The sequence below is a fragment of the Schistocerca cancellata genome, chromosome 8 (assembly GCF_023864275.1).
Source record: "Schistocerca cancellata isolate TAMUIC-IGC-003103 chromosome 8, iqSchCanc2.1, whole genome shotgun sequence".
Classification (NCBI taxonomy): Eukaryota; Metazoa; Arthropoda; class Insecta; order Orthoptera; family Acrididae; genus Schistocerca; species Schistocerca cancellata.
This window is the reverse complement of record NC_064633.1, coordinates 81,405,556-81,419,799: the sequence shown is the minus strand read 5'-3', so window position 1 is coordinate 81,419,799 and position 14,244 is coordinate 81,405,556. Positions and strand designations below refer to the sequence as shown.

The 14,244-nt window shown below is 46.0% G+C and overlaps 15 non-coding genes across 15 annotated transcripts; all 15 read left to right on the top strand.

Annotated features, from left to right (window-relative positions):
* Positions 1-82: 82 nt before the first annotated feature.
* Positions 83-154, top strand: Trnat-agu (transfer RNA threonine (anticodon AGU)). The gene has a single exon. It is a non-coding gene; the product is annotated as a tRNA-Thr (tRNA).
* A 561-nt stretch (positions 155-715) lies between these two features.
* Trnar-ucg (transfer RNA arginine (anticodon UCG)) lies at positions 716-788 on the top strand. The gene has a single exon. It is a non-coding gene; the product is annotated as a tRNA-Arg (tRNA).
* Positions 789-1,227: 439 nt separating this feature from the next.
* On the top strand, positions 1,228-1,300 carry Trnak-cuu (transfer RNA lysine (anticodon CUU)). Its single transcript has one exon. It is a non-coding gene; the product is annotated as a tRNA-Lys (tRNA).
* Positions 1,301-1,618: 318 nt separating this feature from the next.
* On the top strand, positions 1,619-1,690 carry Trnat-agu (transfer RNA threonine (anticodon AGU)). Its single transcript has one exon. It is a non-coding gene; the product is annotated as a tRNA-Thr (tRNA).
* Positions 1,691-2,238: 548 nt separating this feature from the next.
* Trnar-ucg (transfer RNA arginine (anticodon UCG)) lies at positions 2,239-2,311 on the top strand. The gene has a single exon. It is a non-coding gene; the product is annotated as a tRNA-Arg (tRNA).
* A 439-nt stretch (positions 2,312-2,750) lies between these two features.
* On the top strand, positions 2,751-2,823 carry Trnak-cuu (transfer RNA lysine (anticodon CUU)). The gene has a single exon. It is a non-coding gene; the product is annotated as a tRNA-Lys (tRNA).
* Positions 2,824-3,141: 318 nt separating this feature from the next.
* Trnat-agu (transfer RNA threonine (anticodon AGU)) lies at positions 3,142-3,213 on the top strand. The gene has a single exon. It is a non-coding gene; the product is annotated as a tRNA-Thr (tRNA).
* A 568-nt stretch (positions 3,214-3,781) lies between these two features.
* Trnar-ucg (transfer RNA arginine (anticodon UCG)) lies at positions 3,782-3,854 on the top strand. Its single transcript has one exon. It is a non-coding gene; the product is annotated as a tRNA-Arg (tRNA).
* A 439-nt stretch (positions 3,855-4,293) lies between these two features.
* Positions 4,294-4,366, top strand: Trnak-cuu (transfer RNA lysine (anticodon CUU)). The gene has a single exon. It is a non-coding gene; the product is annotated as a tRNA-Lys (tRNA).
* Positions 4,367-4,684: 318 nt separating this feature from the next.
* On the top strand, positions 4,685-4,756 carry Trnat-agu (transfer RNA threonine (anticodon AGU)). The gene has a single exon. It is a non-coding gene; the product is annotated as a tRNA-Thr (tRNA).
* A 545-nt stretch (positions 4,757-5,301) lies between these two features.
* On the top strand, positions 5,302-5,374 carry Trnar-ucg (transfer RNA arginine (anticodon UCG)). Its single transcript has one exon. It is a non-coding gene; the product is annotated as a tRNA-Arg (tRNA).
* A 438-nt stretch (positions 5,375-5,812) lies between these two features.
* Positions 5,813-5,885, top strand: Trnak-cuu (transfer RNA lysine (anticodon CUU)). The gene has a single exon. It is a non-coding gene; the product is annotated as a tRNA-Lys (tRNA).
* Positions 5,886-13,260: 7,375 nt separating this feature from the next.
* On the top strand, positions 13,261-13,333 carry Trnar-ucg (transfer RNA arginine (anticodon UCG)). The gene has a single exon. It is a non-coding gene; the product is annotated as a tRNA-Arg (tRNA).
* A 439-nt stretch (positions 13,334-13,772) lies between these two features.
* Trnak-cuu (transfer RNA lysine (anticodon CUU)) lies at positions 13,773-13,845 on the top strand. The gene has a single exon. It is a non-coding gene; the product is annotated as a tRNA-Lys (tRNA).
* Positions 13,846-14,163: 318 nt separating this feature from the next.
* On the top strand, positions 14,164-14,235 carry Trnat-agu (transfer RNA threonine (anticodon AGU)). Its single transcript has one exon. It is a non-coding gene; the product is annotated as a tRNA-Thr (tRNA).
* The last annotated feature ends 9 nt before the right edge of the window (positions 14,236-14,244 follow it).

Sequence of the window (14,244 nt, the reverse complement as noted above, 5' to 3'; positions counted from 1 at the left end):
GCTCATGCGGTGCGTTTCGAGCTGAAGGGCTCCGATTCACTAGTCTGTAAGAACAAAGTACCCGAAAAGCGCGCTAGGAGGCGCCTCCTTAGCTCAGTGGCAGAGCGCTGGTCTAGTAAACCAGAGGTCGTGAGTTCGATCCTCACAGGAGGCAAATGAATTTTGTAACAGCCCCTCCACCGTGGCCCTTTCGAAAAAAGCGGTCAAGGATATAAAAATTATGAATGGGTGCGGTATTTAAGAAATGCTCTCGCAAATGAATAGTGTGAATGGTGCTATTAAAGTGGGCACCAGACACTGCTGCTTTTGGCAGTCTCCGGTGAATGCCGACGTGAAATACTTAGTTCTTGTGATGTATTTTCTACCCCTGATAAAGACCATCGCGATTATCATCGTCGTCTTCGTCGTCGTCGTCGTCGGCGGCGGCGGCGGCGCTTTGGTAATAGCGACAACTCGCCATTGTATCACTTAAGGTGAGGTACCTTCCGCAAGCGACTGAGATGGCACTAAGCGATTGAAGCTGATTTGCCACCTCTTGTTTGATCAGCGTCATAAGGGCTTGAATGTAACTTGCGATGGGACACAGCAAGAAGTAGCGTCGCACTTTTAGTACTAAAATTTGAGATGGAGAACTGGGTCAAAGATGGGAAATTCATTCCGCCAAGTGTACAAATGGTGAAAATGAGGTGTGTGTGGGGAAGCATATTGCGCCAGTGACCGTGTGGCCTAATGGATAAGGCGTCGGACTTCGAATCCAAAGATTGCAGGTTCGAATCCTGTCACGGTCGAGTTTTTCCTGTTCTGCAAAAGATGCATGCTGTTTTAGTGTGTTGTTTGAGTACTGCAAAACTAGTTGAAAGTAGCTGCTGTCCGCTTCCTGGCTGCAAAACCGGCGTCTACCTGAAGCACAAGCAAGACAAGGGTGATGTGTAGCGAAATTTTCGGCACAGTGCCGTTCAGGAGAGTTTTTGTTGCAACTACTGCATCTGATTCAGGACCCAAGGGCTACGCCACAGGCGTCTGCGCACAGTCGAGCATGTGTGTTGAATAATGGTGCTGATAGCCACGTATCATTTCAAGCAGATTTGATGCCTTTCGGAGACAATTTTTCATTAAATAGGATTGTAGCTGATTTGTGGCAGCAGGAAATAAGCTGTAGTCAAAAGAATCTTCAATAGATGGTCGCAGGTCAAATCAGTATTGTATGGCTCGTAACCCTTGTGTACAGCCCGGCTAGCTCAGTCGGTAGAGCATGAGACTCTTAATCTCAGGGTCGTGGGTTCGAGCCCCACGCTGGGCGGCTCAAAATTTTGTGTCTACGCGGATCCAACATGCGCCCCTCTCGTGAGCCTTGCGTGATGAACGTAACGGGTTACGACGATGCCTAGCTTCGGATGAATATCAGAGGAACGGTATTTGAAGCTGAAAGTAACTCTGAAATGAAATAAATTTGTTTTGGAATTTAATTTGTACGTCGATATGGTGTGAGATGTGTAGGAAAGCAGCAGCTGTGCTAACGAAATGCAAATAATGGTCGCTCATGCGGTGCGTTTCGAGCTGAAGGGCTCCGATTCACTAGTCTGTAAGAACAAAGTACCCGAAAAGCGCGCTAGGAGGCGCCTCCTTAGCTCAGTGGCAGAGCGCTGGTCTAGTAAACCAGAGGTCGTGAGTTCGATCCTCACAGGAGGCAAATGAATTTTGTAACAGCCCCTCCCACCGTGGCCCTTTCGAAAAAAGCGGTCAAGGATAAAAAAAATTATGAATGGGTGCGGTATTTAAGAAATGCTCTCGCAAATGAATAGTGTGAATGGTGCTATTAAAGTGGGCACCAGACACTGCTGCTTTTGGCAGTCTCCGGTGAATGCCGACGTGAAATACTTAGTTCTTGTGATGTATTTTCTACCCCTGATAAAGACCCTCGCGATTATCATCGTCGTCGTCGTCGGCGGCGGCGGCGCTTTGGTAATAGCGACAACTCGCCATTGTATCACTTAAGGTGAGGTACCTTCCGCAAGCGACTGAGATGGCACTAAGCGATTGAAGCTGATTTGCCACCTCTTGTTTGATCAGCGTCATAAGGGCTTGAATGTAACTTGCGATGGGACACAGCAAGAAGTAGCGTCGCACTTTTAGTACTAAAATTTGAGATGGAGATCTGGGTCAAAGATGGGAAATTCATTCCGCCAAGTGTACAAATGGTGAAAATGAGGTGTGTGTGGGGAAGCATATTGCGCCAGTGACCGTGTGGCCTAATGGATAAGGCGTCGGACTTCGGATCCGAAGATTGCAGGTTCGAATCCTGTCATGGTCGAGTTTTTCCTGTTCTGCCAAAGATGCATGCTGTTTTAGTGTGTTGTTTGAGTACTGCAAAACTAGTTGAAAGTAGCTGCTGTCCGCTTCCTGGCTGCAAAACCGGCGTCTACCTGAAGCACAAGCAACACAAGGGTGATCTGTAGCGAAATTTTCGGCACAGTGCCGTTCAGGAGAGTTTTTGTTGCAACTACTGCATCTGATTCAGGACCCAAGGGCTACGCCACAGGCGTCTGCGCACAGTCGAGCATGTGTGTTGAATAATGGTGCTGATAGCCACGTATCATTTCAAGCAGATTTGATGCCTTTCGGAGACAATTTTTCATTAAATAGGATTGTAGCTGATTTGTGGCAGCAGGAAATAAGCTGTAGTCAAAAGAATCTTCAATAGATGGTCGCAGGTCAAATCAGTATTGTATGGCTCGTAACCCTTGTGTACAGCCCGGCTAGCTCAGTCGGTAGAGCATGAGACTCTTAATCTCAGGGTCGTGGGTTCGAGCCCCACGCTGGGCGGCTCAAAATTTTGTGTCTACGCGAATCCAACATGCGCCCCTCTCGTGAGCCTTGCGTGATGAACGTAACGGGTTACGACGATGCCTAGCTTCGGATGAATATCAGAGGAACGGTATTTGAAGCTGAAAGTAACTCTGAAATGAAATAAATTTGTTTTGGAATTTAATTTGTACATCGATATGATGTGAGATGTGTAGGAAAGCAGCAGCTGTGCTAACGAAATGCAAATAATGGTCGCTCATGCGGTGCGTTTCGAGCTGAAGGGCTCCGATTCACTAGTCTGTAAGAACAAAGTACCCGAAAAGCGCGCTAGGAGGCGCCTCCTTAGCTCAGTGGCAGAGCGCTGGTCTAGTAAACCAGAGGTCGTGAGTTCGATCCTCACAGGAGGCAAATGAATTTTGTAACAGCCCCTCCCACCGTGGCCCTTTCGAAAAAAGCGGTCAAGGATATAAAAATTATGAATGGGTGCGGTATTTAAGAAATGCTCTCGCAAATGAATAGTGTGAATGGTGCTATTAAAGTGGGCACCAGACACTGCTGCTTTTGGCAGTCTCCGGTGAATGCCGACGTGAAATACTTAGTTCTTGTGATGTATTTTCTACCCCTGATAAAGACCATCGCGATTATCATCGTCGTCGTCGTCGTCGTCGTCGTCGTCGTCGGCGGCGGCGGCGGCGCTTTGGTAATAGCGACAACTCGCCATTGTATCACTTAAGGTGAGGTACCTTCCGCAAGCGACTGAGATGGCACTAAGCGATTGAAGCTGATTTGCCACCTCTTGTTTGATCAGCGTCATAAGGGCTTGAATGTAACTTGCGATGGGACACAGCAAGAAGTAGCGTCGCACTTTTAGTACTAAAATTTGAGATGGAGAACTGGGTCAAAGATGGGAAATTCATTCCGCCAAGTGTACAAATGGTGAAAATGAGGTGTGTGTGGGGAAGCATATTGCGCCAGTGACCGTGTGGCCTAATGGATAAGGCGTCGGACTTCGAATCCAAAGATTGCAGGTTCGAATCCTGTCACGGTCGAGTTTTTCCTGTTCTGCAAAAGATGCATGCTGTTTTAGTGTGTTGTTTGAGTACTGCAAAACTAGTTGAAAGTAGCTGCTGTCCGCTTCCTGGCTGCAAAACCGGCGTCTACCTGAAGCACAAGCAAGACAAGGGTGATGTGTAGCGAAATTTTCGGCACAGTGCCGTTCAGGAGAGTTTTTGTTGCAACTACTGCATCTGATTCAGGACCCAAGGGCTACGCCACAGGCGTCTGCGCACAGTCGAGCATGTGTGTTGAATAATGGTGCTGATAGCCACGTATCATTTCAAGCAGATTTGATGCCTTTCGGAGACAATTTTTCATTAAATAGGATTGTAGCTGATTTGTGGCAGCAGGAAATAAGCTGTAGTCAAAAGAATCTTCAATAGATGGTCGCAGGTCAAATCAGTATTGTATGGCTCGTAACCCTTGTGTACAGCCCGGCTAGCTCAGTCGGTAGAGCATGAGACTCTTAATCTCAGGGTCGTGGGTTCGAGCCCCACGCTGGGCGGCTCAAAATTTTGTGTCTACGCGGATCCAACATGCGCCCCTCTCGTGAGCCTTGCGTGATGAACGTAACGGGTTACGACGATGCCTAGCTTCGGATGAATATCAGAGGAACGGTATTTGAAGCTGAAAGTAACTCTGAAATGAAATAAATTTGTTTTGGAATTTAATTTGTACATCGATATGGTGTGAGATGTGTAGGAAAGCAGCAGCTGTGCTAACGAAATGCAAATAATGGTCGCTCATGCGGTGCGTTTCGAGCTGAAGGGCTCCGATTGACTAGTCTGTAAGAACAAAGTACCCGAAAAGCGCGCTAGGAGGCGCCTCCTTAGCTCAGTGGCAGAGCGCTGGTCTAGTAAACCAGAGGTCGTGAGTTCGATCCTCACAGGAGGCAAATGAATTTTGTAACAGCCCCTCCCACCGTGGCCCTTTCGAAAAAAGCGGTCAAGGATAAAAAAAATTATGAATGGGTGCGGTATTTAAGAAATCCTCTCGCAAATGAATAGTGTGAATGGTGCTATTAAAGTGGGCACCAGACACTGCTGCTTTTGGCAGTCTCCGGTGAATGCCGACGTGAAATACTTAGTTCTTGTGATGTATTTTCTACCCCTGATAAAGACCCTCGCGATTATCATCGTCGTCGGCGGCGGCGGCGGCGCTTTGGTAATAGCGACAACTCGCCATTGTATCACTTAAGGTGAGGTACCTTCCGCAAGCGACTGAGATGGCACTAAGCGATTGAAGCTGATTTGCCACCTCTTGTTTGATCAGCGTCATAAGGGCTTGAATGTAACTTGCGATGGGACACAGCAAGAAGTAGCGTCGCACTTTTAGTACTAAAATTTGAGATGGAGAACTGGGTCAAAGATGGGAAATTCATTCCGCCAAGTGTACAAATGGTGAAAATGAGGTGTGTGTGGGGAAGCATATTGCGCCAGTGACCGTGTGGCCTAATGGAAAAGGCGTGGGACTTCGGATCCGAAGATTGCAGGTTCGAATCCTGTCACGGTCGAGTTTTTCCTGTTCTGCAAAAGATGCATGCTGTTTTAGTGTGTTGTTTGAGTACTGCAAAACTAGTTGAAAGTAGCTGCTGTCCGCTTCCTGGCTGCAAAACCGGCGTCTACCTGAAGCACAAGCAACACAAGGGTGATCTGTAGCGAAATTTTCGGCACAGTGCCGTTCAGGAGAGTTTTTGTTGCAACTAGTGCATCTGATTCAGGACCCAGGGCTACGCCACAGGCGTCTGCGCACAGTCGAGCATGTGTGTTGAATAATGGTGCTGATAGCCACGTATCATTTCAAGCAGATTTGATGCCTTTAGGAGACAATTTTTCATTAAATAGGATTGTAGCTGATTTGTGGCAGCAGGAAATAAGCTGTAGTCAAAAGAATCTTCAATAGATGGTCGCAGGTCAAATCAGTATTGTATGGCTCGTAACCCTTGTGTACAGCCCGGCTAGCTCAGTCGGTAGAGCATGAGACTCTTAATCTCAGGGTCGTGGGTTCGAGCCCCACGCTGGGCGGCTCAAAATTTTGTGTCTACGCGGATCCAACATGCGCCCCTCTCGTGAGCCTTGCGTGATGAACGTAACGGGTTACGACGATGCCTAGCTTCGGATGAATATCAGAGGAACGGTATTTGAAGCTGAAAGTAACTCTGAAATGAAATAAATTTGTTTTGGAATTTAATTTGTACATCGATATGGTGTGAGATGTGTAGGAAAGCAGCAGCTGTGCTAACGAAATGCAAATAATGGTCGCTCATGCGGTGCGTTTCGAGCTGAAGGGCTCCGATTCACTAGTCTGTAAGAACAAAGTACCCGAAAAGCGCGCTAGGAGGCGCCTCCTTAGCTCAGTGGCGTTCGTTGCGCTTGAGACGCGCTAGTGTGAGGAGGTACCGTCCGCTCCGCCAAGCTAGCGATTGTTTACAAGTGGTGTTTGTGTCCGTCGCGTGTCGTCTTACTGTTCTGTGCCTGCGTGTTGTTGTGTATTTCGTGTTCACGTTCGATGCTGTTAGCCCGTTAAGGGTTAATTAGCGATATGTCTCGTCAGTGTCCCAGGAAGAATACACTGAAATTTGAATTTGATAAGACAACCCGTGCTCTGCAACCAAGCTCACTAGAGATCCACGAGTGGATTGTCGACGTCGTCGGGATAACGACAGAACAGGTCCACACTGCCTATTACGATTTGGAACAGTACTGTTTCTTCGTGAAGCTGCACAATCCTGTTTTCATGGAGCGACTTTTGCTGAAATTCGGGGGACGCATTGAATTTCGCCATCGGAACGGAACTGTGAGTATCGTTACGCTTTCAAATGCTGATGTAGAGTTGAAAAATGTCCGTGTTTTCAATCTCCCACCTGAAGTTGAAAATTGCTACCTGAAGGAGGTTTTGTCGAAGTACGGTGACGTTAGGTCTGTTAGAAATGAAATGTGGTCCAGGGAACATAAGCTGCAGTGTTATAGCGGGGTGCGATCTGTTGAAATGGAAGTAAAGGTTAATATCCCGTCGCACATAATGGTGTGTGGATACAAGGGGCTAGTTACCTATACCGGACAAATTCCCACGTGCCATGTTTGTAACGAGAGTGGCCACCTGAGGCAGGATTGTCCCCGTCGCATGTTTGTTTTAAAAAACAATTTGCAACAGCGACAGCGGCTTACATTTAGTGATGTCCTGATGCGAAGTAATGTAGAACAGCCCGTTGTCTCTCTGCCTTCCGATACCGTGCAAGATCCCACTTTAGTGAATGACAGTGCCAAGATAATGACTATTGTAGAAGAGCAGTCTGCCCCTGCTGCTAGTGATCGTAGTGCCTCCGGCAATAAGCGGCCTCGGGACTCCGCCGATATTTCTTCAGATGAGGATGGTTCCGGTCACACCCACTCTGTGCAAAAGCAAAAAGCCAGTAATGAACCAGCACTGGAATCCGCCATTGCAATGGAGGCGGCATCATCAGGCCCACCCAATGCCAATGTTCCATTAACAGCTAATGCAGCAGTCGCTGAAATGGAACCGGCGGAGGCAGCATTGCAGGCATCAATTCCAGAGGGACCCGAAAATACAAATCAGGAATGTGCACAACATACTGAAGGCACTTCCTCGCCTACGGTAGAACAAGGCACTAAGGTGAATCTTGTTGATCAAGTTGGTAGTAGTGATCACGTTCACGACTTAAATGACCCCCACAGTGCAGCCCACCAACAAGAGGGACCTGCACAAGGGACAGGCATTCCCAATACAGCCGGAACCGCGCAAGACACACAGCGGCGCCGCCTGAAGCCGCAGCCGAACGTCAACGTCGGCAGGGCGCAGGCGAAACGCAACGGGGGCACACAAAGGCAAAAATCACCTGACGGTAAAGGAGTTGGGAAATCTGAAGTGTCAGTCAGTGTAGATCAAGACAATAGCAAAGATAGACATACAGCCTCCGCAGCTTCACCAACAGTGGTGACATAGCAGCGGATTTCCGACTGGATCTTCTTCCCCTCACATACATTGTTCACATTGGGCAAAGTGTAAATCTCGGATTTTGTACTCACTCTACTTTGACGCCCCTACATGACCATTAACCTTCTCGGATGAGTCAAGCTTATAAAATATTAACTATTAATGTTAACAGGATAACGTCAGATTTGAAAAAAGTTGTGTTAAAACAATTTATCTATGAAGCAGAGGCGGACGTTGCATTGTTGCAAGAAGTGTTATTCACTGATTTCGTCGTGCCCGGTTTTCAAATATTTTATAATGTCCTACCGGACGCAACTACAGGAACCGCAATTTTAACTCGTGAAGGTATTCCGGTAATGTTGTTGGATAAACTAGTTACGGGAAGAGGCTTAAGCTGTAAAATTTTTGATGTCACTGTTGTAAATGTTTATGCACCGTCTGGTACCACCAACAGAGCTGCGAGAGCTCACTTCTTCAAGGAAGACATCATCTACTTGTTGAGGAACAATCCTGCGTCTGTCATAATTGGTGGCGACTTCAATTGTGTCATTAACAGAAAAGATCAGGTCCCGCATTTTAACTACTCCAAGGAGCTGCATGACTTCATCAAGTACATGAAGTACAAAGATGCATGGGAAGTCAAATTCCCTACGCTAGTCAAGTACACGCATTTCACTTCAACATCATGCAGTCGGATCGATAGGCAGTATGTGTCGGAGAATCTCAGTCATAACGTGTTGGATGTGGAAGTCATCCCGACATACTGCTCCGATCACTGTGGGTTGTCTGTGACTCTCAATTTAGTGCAGCAACCTACAAAATTTTACCGTAATCAGTGGATGCTCAACATTGGCCATCTCCAAGATGACGAACTGGAAGAGTGGGTCAAAGCCACATGGACTGCATGTTTGAAATCAGTGCATAAATACAGATCTAAAATCGAATGGTGGGTCAAGTTTGCCAAGCCTAAACTTAGGCAAACCTTAAGATCATACAGTTATCAAAAAACTAAAGATTGCAAAAAGACAATCGACTTTTACTATACGGTATTACGAGAACTACATGACAAACATACCGTAGCTCCCACTCATCTAGAGCACATTCGAAAAATAAAAGCGAAGCTTCTAAGCATCACACGACAGCAGTTAGAGGGATTAAAACTTAAATCAAAGGCAAAGTCTCTACTACAAGAAGAAACTACTTCAATGTTTCACCTGATCAAACACCAACTTAATAGGCGACGCAGTTTTATTGAAGACCTCAAACTCGAAGACGGGACTGTAATTACAGACCAAAATGACATAGTGCGCGCAATCCAACAACATTTCGCTCACCTCTACAGTCCAGACCAGACTGCCGAGACTGCAAGTACTGAAATGTTGCACTTATTAACGGAACGGATCACTACTGAAGAAAATAACTGTCTGATAGCTGCATTTGCAGAGGACGACATCTTTAATCTAGTAAAGACGTCACCTTCCAACAAATCGGCGGGTCCAGATGGATTACCAAAAGAATTTTATCACAAGTTTTGGCATATTATTGGGCCAACATTCACGGATATAATCAACGAAACCTTACATGGACGAGACTTACCAACTGAACTTAAGGAAGGAAAACTAGTCTTGATCCCGAAAAGTAAAGGACAAAAGAAAATCGATAATTTACGCCCCTTAATGTTGATGAACTATGATTACAAGACCATTGCACGAGCACTTAAGGAGAGACTCACACCACTTCTAAGAACAGTAATAAAAGGCCATCAAGCCTGCTTCCCAGGCAGGACAATCATGTCAGTCATCTCCGAATACAGAGACCTTGTTTCTATCGTAGCAGTCACCGACATCAGGTGTGCGCTATACTTCATCGATTTCTGCAAGGCATTTGACCATGTCAGCCACCGGTATGTGGATCTCATATTTCAACACCTGGCTTTTGACGATCGAGCAGTTCGTGTAATCCATCAGATGATGACCGGCATAACTGCAAAGGCTTACGTAAACGGGCAGCCGACGAAAACTATTCATATACAGAGGGGCGTTCCACAAGGGAGCCCATTATCAATGCTTTTGTATGTTCTTGCACTTGAGCCTTTGCTACGGCAACTCAGAGACAAATTAAGTGGCGTCACATTATCCGGGGTCACGCTTACAGCAAAAGCATATGCCGATGACGTGGGCGTCGTCCTCCGACACGAAGGTGAACTTACAATTCTGGAAGAGACGATACGTCAATATAGTCGCGCCTCTGGTGCACAGGTGAACATACATAAGAGTAAAATCTTGAACCTACGAGGATTTGACAGGGTACGCAGCCAATGGGCTACACTAGTTGATTCCCACAGAACACTAGGTATTACTATGACCAATTGTCCAATGAAGATGGCTGCAGTAAATTGGCGGGACACGGCGAACAAAATACAGGGTGCGTTCACCGAACTTCGTTGGCGATCCGCGAATTTATTGCAGAAAGTTCAATTAATTAACACCTACATGTTTTCTAAAGCCTGTTTTGTAGCACAAATATTCCCGGCACCGAAATTACAGGTGAAAAAGGTAACGCGACTTGCCAATAGTTACTTGTGGCAAGGCAACATTTTTAAAGTTAGACTCGAAAGTGTGACCCAAGCACGACTGATGGGCGGCTTAGGGCTAACCAATTTGGTTAAAAAAGCATCTGCACTTTACGTCAAAAGGACCCTGTTTATGATTAATAAGGATAGAAATAACATTACCTCCAGACTCTTCACAATTGTCCAGCCAGGTTCCCTGCAACCCCCGGTGAATGTGGGCCACCTAAACAACAAACTCACGCATGTTAAGGAATTTTATATTGAGGTCAGCTACTTAGAGGCCGGCACGGTGTACAAGTCACATATAACTACAAGAGAGATACTCACTACATGGCACCAATCGGATACACAAAATACCATAGAAATCAAATATCCGAACGTCATATGGCGTGCTGTATGGAAAAATATTAGCCTCAAAATCCATTCGACAGACGTGGCTTCCACTTGGTACAAGGTCGTCAGCGACACAGTACCAACTAATGAAAAACTTTATCGAATAGGACTCAGTGATACACATAACTGCACTAAGTGTGGATTTGTGGACACACTTCAACACCGATTCACGTGCAGTGGACTCGTTCACAATTGGACATGGATCAGAAGAAAGATAGCACTCCTCACCAGAAGTGATGGCCGCAATTATACGCCACAAATGCTGTTACGGCCTGAAGAGATATTATTCCCAGAACGGAAAAATAACACTGTCATGTGGCTCATGGGTCACTATACACATTACGTAATTGGTAGAAATGGATCTGACAATTTAATTGATTTCATGGTCTACATGGAATCAGCTTACTGGGAATCCACAAAATTCAGTAACCATAACCAACTCTACGGAAAAATGTTGAATATAGTCTTCGAGAGAACAGGCATAGGATAACACCGCACCACAACACGATAGAAACTATAAGGACGTCACGAGCAAACTGTGGACTCAGTAAACTATTTTATTCATCATTGAGAGGTGCCTACGGCTTCTACACGCTAATAAATAAAAAAAAAAAAAAAAAAAAAGTGGCTAGGATACCTGGCTTTCACCCAAACAAAAAAAAAAAAAAAAGTGGCTAGGATAAAAAAAAAAAAAAAAAAAAAAAAGACGATTGCAGGTTCGAATCCTGTCACGGTCGAGTTTTTCCTGTTCTGCAAAAGATGCATGCTGTTTTAGTGTGTTGTTTGAGTACTGCAAAACTAGTTGAAAGTAGCTGCTGTCCGCTTCCTGGCTGCAAAGAAAAAAAAAAAAAAATGGATAAGGCGTCGGACTTCGGATCCGAAGATTGCAGGTTCGAATCCTGTCACGGTCGAATTTTTCGTGTTCTGCAAGAGATGCAAGCTGTTTTACTGTGTTGTTTGAGTACTGCAAAACTAGTTGAAAGTAGCTGCTGTCCGCTTCCTGGCTGCAAAACCGGCGTCTACCTGAAGCACAAGCAACACAAGGGTGATCTTTAGCGAAATTTTCGGCACAGTGCCGTTCAGGAGAGTTTTTGTTGCAACTACTGCATCTGATTCAGGACCCAAGGGCTACGCCACAGGCGTCTGCGCACAGTCGAGCATGTGTGTTGAATAATGGTGCTGATAGCCACGTATCATTTCAAGCAGATTTGATGCCTTTCGGAGACAATTTTTCATTGAATAGGAGTATAGCTGATTTGTGGCAGCAGGAAATAAGCTGTAAAATAAAAAAAAAAAAAAAAAAAGTTGGGAGAGCGTTAGACTGAACATCTAAAGGTCCCTGGTTCGATCCCGGGTTTCGGCAGGTATTCGTTTTCATGCGACGCCAATGGAATTACTCTGCGTTTGTGATAATGCAACTACCGCTGACAACAAAACTGACCCTCTCCTGTAGCTGTTCTGGTTGTCTATTGCATGCCATAAGAAGAACTTACTAGACAACTAACTCCCTTAGAAGCAAAAGAATTAAAAATATCCTACCGACTGCATTCCTTTTTCTGTGTCAGGTGGTGAAGAACGTCTTCAACGGAACCGTGAAATGAGCGAAAGCGTGGGAAACATTGCATTCGAAAAAAAAAAAAAAAAAGGGGTATGATTCCTGCTTAGGGTGCAGCAGGTCCCGGGTTCAAATCGCGGACGAGCCCTAGCGTTTTGTGCAAACTGATCGCACGTCAGTGGCTGAGTCAGCGCAAAAAGCTCGCCGCCAATATCAAAAGAATTTATTACTTGGTGTGAGCGGCGGACACTCTGGTCTGACGCGTGAGGGCGGTTACGAGGGTTTCGGGTACAGATGGAAAAAAAAAAAGAAAAAAAAAAAAGTGGCAGAGCGCTGGTCTAGTAAACCAGAGGTCGTGAGTTCGATCCTCACAGGAGGCAAATGAATTTTGTAACAGCCCCTCCCACCGTGGCCCTTTCGAAAAAAGCGGTCAAGGATAAAAAAAATTATGAATGGGTGCGGTATTTAAGAAATGCTCTCGCAAATGAATAGTGTGAATGGTGCTATTAAAGTGGGCACCAGACACTGCTGCTTTTGGCAGTCTCCGGTGAATGCCGACGTGAAATACTTAGTTCTTGTGATGTATTTTCTACCCCTGATAAAGACCCTCGCGATTATCATCGTCGTCGGCGGCGGCGGCGGCGCTTTGGTAATAGCGACAACTCGCCATTGTATCACTTAAGGTGAGGTACCTTCTGCAAGCGACTGAGATGGCACTAAGCGATTGAAGCTGATTTGCCACCTCTTGTTTGATCAGCGTCATAAGGGCTTGAATGTAACTTGCGATGGGACACAGCAAGAAGTAGCGTCGCACTTTTAGTACTAAAATTTGAGATGGAGAACTGGGTCAAAGATGGGAAATTCATTCCGCCAAGTGTACAAATGGTGAAAATGAGGTGTGTGTGGGGAAGCATATTGCGCCAGTGACCGTGTGGCCTAATGGATAAGGCGTCGGACTTCGGATCCGAAGATTGCAGGTTCGAATCCTGTCACGGTCGAGTTTTTCCTGTTCTGCAAAAGATGCATGCTGTTTTAGTGTGTTGTTTGAGTACTGCAAAACTAGTTGAAAGTAGCTGCTGTCCGCTTCCTGGCTGCAAAACCGGCGTCTACCTGAAGCACAAGCAACACAAGGGTGATCTGTAGCGAAATTTTCGGCACAGTGCCGTTCAGGAGAGTTTTTTTTGCAACTACTGCATCTGATTCAGGACCCAAGGGCTACGCCACAGGCGTCTGCGCACAGTCGAGCATGTGTGTTGAATAATGGTGCTGATAGCCACGTATCATTTCAAGCAGATTTGATGCCTTTCGGAGACAATTTTTCATTAAATAGGATTGTAGCTGATTTGTGGCAGCAGGAAATAAGCTGTAGTCAAAAGAATCTTCAATAGATGGTCGCAGGTCAAATCAGTATTGTATGGCTCGTAACCCTTGTGTACAGCCCGGCTAGCTCAGTCGGTAGAGCATGAGACTCTTAATCTCAGGGTCGTGGGTTCGAGCCCCACGCTGGGCGGCTCAATATTTTGTGTCTACGCGGATCCAACATGCGCCCCTCTCGTGAGCCTTGCGTGATGAACGTAACGGGTTACGACGATGCCTAGCTTCGGATGAATATCAGAGGAACGGTATTTGAAGCTGAAAGTAACTCTGAAATGAAATAAATTTGTTTTGGAATTTAATTTGTACATCGATATGGTGTGAGATGTGTAGGAAAGCAGCAGCTGTGCTAACGAAATGCAAATAATGGTCGCTCATGCGGTGCGTTTCGAGCTGAAGGGCTCCGATTCACTAGTCTGTAAGAACAAAGTACCCGAAAAGCGCGCTAGGAGGCGCCTCCTTAGCTCAGTGGCAGAGCGCTGGTCTAGTAAACCAGAGGTCGTGAGTTCGATCCTCACAGGAGGCAAATGAATTT